Source organism: Polistes fuscatus, unplaced genomic scaffold (genome assembly GCF_010416935.1).
Source record: "Polistes fuscatus isolate 324 unplaced genomic scaffold, CU_Pfus_HIC Scaffold7, whole genome shotgun sequence".
Taxonomy (NCBI): domain Eukaryota; kingdom Metazoa; phylum Arthropoda; class Insecta; order Hymenoptera; family Vespidae; genus Polistes; species Polistes fuscatus.
The window spans coordinates 4,463,988-4,471,111 of record NW_025113151.1 but is presented as its reverse complement, the minus strand read 5'-3'; positions in this window follow the sequence as shown (position 1 = coordinate 4,471,111).

The window sequence follows — 7,124 nt, the reverse complement described above, 5'->3', positions numbered from 1 at the left end:
GTTGAAGAAGAAGAAGAGAGAAAAAAAAGAAGAAATCTGTACGCAAAAACTTTAATTACTCGATAATAAGCAAATTTTAAAATGTTTTGATACTGTCATTTTAAAGCTCTTTAAATGCTCTACAATCTTATGCTAAGCTTAAGTATTTAAAAAAAAAAAGTTTTCTAAAAAAAAAGAAAGAAGCTGTACACATAAATTATAATTTCTTAAAGACTAACTTATTTTAAAATGTTTTAAAATAGCCATTTTAAAGCGCTTTTAATGCTCTACAACCTGATTTAAAACTTAAGTATTTAAAATATATAGGTTTTTAAAAAAAAAAGAAGGAATCTGTACACAAAAACTTTAATTACTCAAATATAAACAAATTTTAAAATGTTATAACATGGTCATTTTAAAGCTCTTTTAAAACTCTACAACTTGATTAAATATTTAAGTATTTAAAACTTATAGGTTTTCTAAAAAAAATGGAAAGAAGCCGTACACATAAACTTTAATTGCTTAAAGACTAACTTATTTTAAAATGTTTTAAAATAGCCATTTTAAAGCTCTATTAATGCTCAACAACATGATGTTAAGCAAAAGTATTTAAAATACATTAGGTGTCTAAAAAAAGAAGTACTTTATACACAAAAACTTTAATAACTCGAAAACTATCAAATTATAAAATGTTATAACATGGTCCTTTTTAAGCTCTTTTAATGCTCTACAACCTGATTCAAAACTTAAGTATTTAAAACTTATAGCTTTTCTTAAAAAAAAGAAAGAAGCTGTAAACATAAACAATAATTTCTCAAAGACTAACTTATTTAAAATGTTTTAAAATAGCCATTTTAAAGCACATTTAATGCCTAACAACATGATGTTAAGCAAAAGTATTTAAAATACATATAGTGTCTAAAAAAAAAGAAGTACTTTCTAATCAAAAACTTTGCTAACTCGAAAACTAACAAATTCTAAAATGTTATAACATGGTCATTTTAAAGCTCTTTTAATGCTCTACAACCTGATTCAAAACTTAAATATTTAGAACTTATAGGTTTTCTAAAAAAGAGAGAAAGATGCAGTACACGAAAACTTTAATTTCTCAAAAACTAACTTAATTTAAGATGTTTTAAAAAAGCAACTTTAAAGCCTATTTATTTCTCTACAACCTGACTTAAAACTTAAGTAATTAAAATATATAGGGTTCTTAAATAAAAAGAAGGAATCTACACAAAAACTTAAATTACTCGAAAAAAAGCAAATTTAAAAATTTTTTAAAATAGCTATTTGTAAGCTTTTAAATGCAAGATCTTGATTCTAAACATAAGTTTTTATATGCATAGGTTCTCTAAAAAAAAGAAGGAAACTTCACACGAAATTTTAATTACTCGAAAACTACATATTTAAAATGATATACAAACATTGTCATTTTAAAGTTTGTTTAATGCACTAAATATTATACTAAACTTAGTATTTAACACTAATAGCTTTTCTTAAAAAAAAAGAAAGAAGCTGTACACATAAACTATAATTTCTCAAGACTAACTTATTTAAAGTTTTAAAATCGCTATTTGAAAGCACATTTAATGCCTAACAACATGCTGTTAAGCAAAAGTATTTAACACTACATTGGGTCTAAAAAAAAAGTTAAGTACTATATAAACAAAAACTTTACCAACTCAAAAACTAACAAATTCTATAATTTATAAACATGGTCATATATAGCCTTTTAATGCTCTACAACCTGATTTAAAACTTAGTATTTATAATATATGTGGGATGCGAGCACCTCCAAGCCAACACTTAAGTAGTTGTTCGTGAGGAGCTTGGACGGTGGGCTCTGGATAGCTCAATTGGTTAAAGAGCAGTCGCCCGGAAAACGGAAGATCCGGGTTCGAGTACCGGTCCAGTCTTTGTAACGGGCCATCTTTTTTCACGAATCCTACTTTTGGGGGCTCAGCCGGGATGGAGGTTTGCTTCGTGTCACACTTCTACGACCGTGCAACAATAGGGAAAATAATAATTGAATCTATCAAGAGAGGTTAGGCCGACGTAAGGACGTATAGTAGCGACGTGAACGGTTAGCTGGGGAACTAGGCAGACGGCCTTTAGGCGCCCAGCATGCGTTCTGGATTAAACGACGTAAAAGTAAGACGTAAAGTCGAAGAGTAAGAGTGTACGTGTAGAGACGTAGACGGATAGATGGTTCAAGGAAGAGGTTTTTCCAATGACGAACATTCGGGGTCGAATGTAGTTGCGGGGGGGTAGAATGTGGGATGCGAGCACCTCCAAGCCAAACACTTAAGTAGGCGTTCGTGAGGAGACTGGACGGTGGACCCCGGTTAGCTCAACTGGTTAAAGAGCAGTCGCCCAGAAAGCGGAAGTTCCGGGTTCGAGTCCAGGTCCAGTCTGTCCAACGTCCCAATTTTTTCACGAATCCTACATCTATAGGGTTTTTAAAAGAAAGAAGGAATCTGTACGAAATAACTTCAATTACTCGATAACAAGCAAATTTTAAAATGTTTTTATATTGTAATTCTAAAGCACTTTAAATACTCTACAATCTTATGCTAAACTTAAGTATTTAAAACTTATAGCTTTTCTTAAAAAAAATAGAAAATAGCTGTACACATAAACTATAATTTCTCAATGACTAACATATTTTAAAATGTTTTAAAATAGCCATTTTAAAGCACATTTAATACCTAACAACATGATGTTAAGCACAAGTATTTAAAATTTATAGGGTGTCTAAAAAAAAGAAGTAATTTGTTCAAAAAAATTTTAATAACTAGAAAACTAACAAATTCTAAAATGTTATACCATGGTCATTTTAAAGCTCTTTTAATGCTCTACAACCTGATTCAAAACTTAAGAATATGAAACTTATAGGTTTTCTAAAAAAGAAAGAAAGAAGCTGTACACATAAACTTTAATTTCTCAAAAACTAACTTATTTTAAAATGTTTTTAAAAGGCAACTTTAAAGCCTATTTAATTCTCTACAACCTGATTTAAAACTTAAGTATTTAAAATATTTAGGGTATTTAAAAAAAAGAAGAAATCTTCACAAAAACTTAAATTACTCGGAAAAAAGCAAATTTTAAAATGTTTTAAAACAGCTATTTGTAAGCTTTTTAAATGCCTAAGATCTTGATTCTAAACATAAGTTTTATATATGCATAGGTTCTCTAAAAAAAAGAAGGAAACTATACACGAAAATTTTAATTACTCGAAAACTAACATATTTTAAAATGATATAACATTGTCATTTTAAAGTTTTTTAATGCACTAAAATATTATACTAAACTTAAGTATTTAAAACTAATAGCTTTTCTTAAAAAAAAAAGAAAGAAGCTGTACACATAAACTATAATTTCTCAAAGACTAACACATTTTAAAATGTTTTAAAATAGCTGTTTGTAAGCTCTTTAAATGCCTAACAACCTGATGCTAAATATAAGTTTTTAATATACATAGGGTGTCTAAAAAAAAAGAAGTACTTTGTACACAAAAAAATTTTATAACTTGAAAATAAACAAGTTAAAAAATGTTATAACATTGTCATTTTAAAGCTTTTTTAATGCTCTACAACCTAAATTAAAACTTAAGTATATATTAAAATATATGGGGTTTTAAAAAAAAAAGAAGTAATCTGTACACAAAAACTTAAATTACTCGAAAAAAAGAAAAATTTAAAATATTTTAAATCAGCTATTTGTAAGCTTTTTAAATGCCTAACAACTTGATGCTAAACATAAGTTTTATATATGCATAGGTTCTCTAAAAAAAAAAAGGAAACTATACACGAAAATTTTAATTACTCGAAAACTAAAAAATTTTAAAATTTTAAATCGTGGTAATTTTAAAGCTCTTTTAATGCTCTTAAACCTGATTTAAAACTTAAGTATTTAAAATATAAAGGGTTTTTAGAAAAAAAGAAAGAAGCTGTACACTTAAACTATAATTTCTCAAAGACTAACTTATTTTAAAATTTTTTAAAATAGCTATTTTAAAGCTCTTTTAATACCCAACAACATGATGTTTAGCAAAAGTATTTAAATTACATAGGGTATCTAAAAATAAAAGAAGTACTTTGTACACATAAACTTTAATAACTCGAAAACTAATAAATTCTAAAATGTTATAACATGGTCATTTTAAAGATTTTTTAATGCGCTACAACCAGATTTAAAACTTAAGTATTTAAAACTTATAGGTTTTCTAAAAAAAAAAGATGCTGTACACTTAAACTTTAATTTCTCGAAGAATAGCCTATTTCAAAATGTTTTAAAATAGCTATTTTAAAGCTCTTTTCATGCCCAAAAACATGATGTTGAGCAAAAGTATTTAAAATACATAGAGTGTCTAAAAAAAAGTAGTACTTTGTATACAAATACTTTAATAACTCGAAAATTAACAAATTGTAAAATGTTATAACATGGACATTTAAAAGCTCTTTTAATGCTCTACAACCAGATTTAAAACTTAAATATTTTGAACTTATAGGTTTTCTAAAATAAAAAGAAAGATGCTGTACACTTAAACTTTAATTTCTCGAAGAATAATTTATTTCAAAATGTTTTAAAATAGCTAATTCAAAACTCTTTTAATGCCCAACATCATGATGTTGTGCAAAAGTATTCAAAATTCATAGGGTGTCTAAAAAAAAAGTAGTACTTTGTATACAAAAACTTTAATAACTTGAAAACTAATAAATTCTAAAATAGTATAACAATGTCAGTTAATAGCTCTTTTAATGCTGTACAACCTAATTAAAAACTTAAGTATTTAAAATAAATAGGGTTTTTAAAAAAAAAGAAGGAATCTGTACACAAAAACCTTAATTACTGGAAAACTAACAAATTTTAAAATAATTTAACGCAGTCATTTTAAAGTTGTCATTTTAAAGCAGTAATTTTAAAGCTCTTTTAATGCTAAACAACCTTATGCTAAACATAAGTTTTTAATATACATAGGTTTTCTAGAAAAGAAAAGAAGCTGTACAAATAAACTTTAATTTCTCAAAGACTAACTAATTTTAATGTTTTTAAAAATAGCTATTCTAAAGCTTTTTTAATGCTCAACAACATGATGTTAAGCAAAAGTATTAACTATATATGGTGTCTTAAAAAATAAGAAGTACTTTGTACACAAAAACTTTATTAACTCGAAAATTAACAAATTGTAAAATGTTATAACAGTGTCATTTAAAAGCTCTTTTAATGTTCTACAACATGATTTAAAAACTTATTTATGGAAATAATCGGGTTTTTATAAAAAAAAAGAAATTCTGCACAAAAACTTAATTACTCGACGAATAACTTGTTTTAAATGTTCTAAAATAGCATTTGAAGCTCTCTTTAATGCCCAAAAATATGATGTTGAGCAAAAGTATTTAAAATACATAGGGTACCTAAAAAAAAGAAGTACTTTTTACACAAAAACTTTATAACTCGAAAACTAATAACTTCTAAAATGGTTATAACCATTGTCATTAAAGCTTTTTTAATGCTACACATCTGAGTTAAGGTGAAGTATTTAAAAAACATAGGGTGTCATAAAAAAAAGAAGTAATTTGTACCAAAAAACTTTAATAACTCGAAAACTAATATATTATAAAATGGTATAACAAAGACATTTAAAATCTTTTTTACTGCTACAAAACCTGACTAAAAACTTAAGTATTTAAAATGTATAGTGTTTTTAAAAAAAAAGAAGAAATCTGTACACAAAAACTTTAATTACACTAAAACTAACAAATTTTAAAATTATTTATCGCAGTCATTTTAAAGTTGTCATTTTATAGCAGTAATTTTAAAGCTCTTTTAATGCTAATCAACCTTTTGCTAAACATAGGTTTTCAATATGCATAGATTTTCTAGAAAAAAAAAAGATGCTGTCTACTAAAACTTTAATTACTCGAAGAATAACTTATTTTAAAATTTTTTAAGATAGCTATTTAAAAGCTCTTTTATTGTCCAAGAACATGATGTTAAGCAAAAGTATTTAAAATACATAGGGTGTCTAAAAAAAAAGAAGTACTTTGTATACAAAAACTTTAATAACTCGAAAACTATCAAATTATAAAATGTTATACCATTGTCATTTTAAAGCTCTTTTAATGTTCTACAGCATGATTTAAAACTTATGTATTTGAAATATATAGGGTTTTTATAAAAAAAAGAAGAATTCTGCACACAAAAACTTTAATTACTCGAAAACTTACAAATTTTGAAATATTAAAACATGGTCATTTTAAAGCTCTTTTAGTGCTCTACATACAGATTTAAAACTTAAATATTTAAAACTTATAGGTTTTCTAAAAAAAAAAAGATGCTGTACAATTAAACTTTAATTTCTCGACGAATAACTTGTTTCAAAATGTTTTAAAATAGCTATTTTGAAGCTCTTTTAATGCCCAAAAATATGATGCTGAGCAAAAGTATTTAAAATACATAGGGTACCTAAAAATAAAAGAAGTACTTTTTACACAAAAACTTTAATAACTCGAAAACTAATAAATTCTAAAATGTTATAACATGGTCATTTTAAAGCACTTTTAATGCTCTACAAACAGATTTAAAACTTAAGTATTTAAAACTTATAGGTTTTCTAAAAAAAAAAAAGATGCTGTACACCTAAACTATAATTCCTCGAAGAATAACTTATTTCAAAATGTTTTAAAATAGCTATTTTAAAGCTCTTTTCATGCCCAAAAACATGATGTTGAGCAAAAGTATTTAAAATACATAGGGTATCTAAAAAAAAAGAAGTACTTTGTAACAAAAACTTTAATAACTCGAAAATTAACAAATTGTTAAATGTTATAACATGGTCATTATAAAGCTCTTTTAATGTTCTATAAACAGATTTAAAACTTAAATATTTAAAACGTATAGGTTTTCCAAAAAAAAAAGATGCTGTACACTTATACTTTAATTTCTCGAAGAATAGCCTATTTCAAAATGTTTTAAAATAGCTATTTTTAAGATCTTTTCATGCCAAAAACATGATGTTGAGCAAAAGTATTTAAAATACATAGGGTGTCTAAAAAATAGTAGTACTTTGTATACAAAAACTTTAATCACTCGAAATTTTAACATTTGTAAAATTTTTTAACGCGGAAATTTAAAAGCTC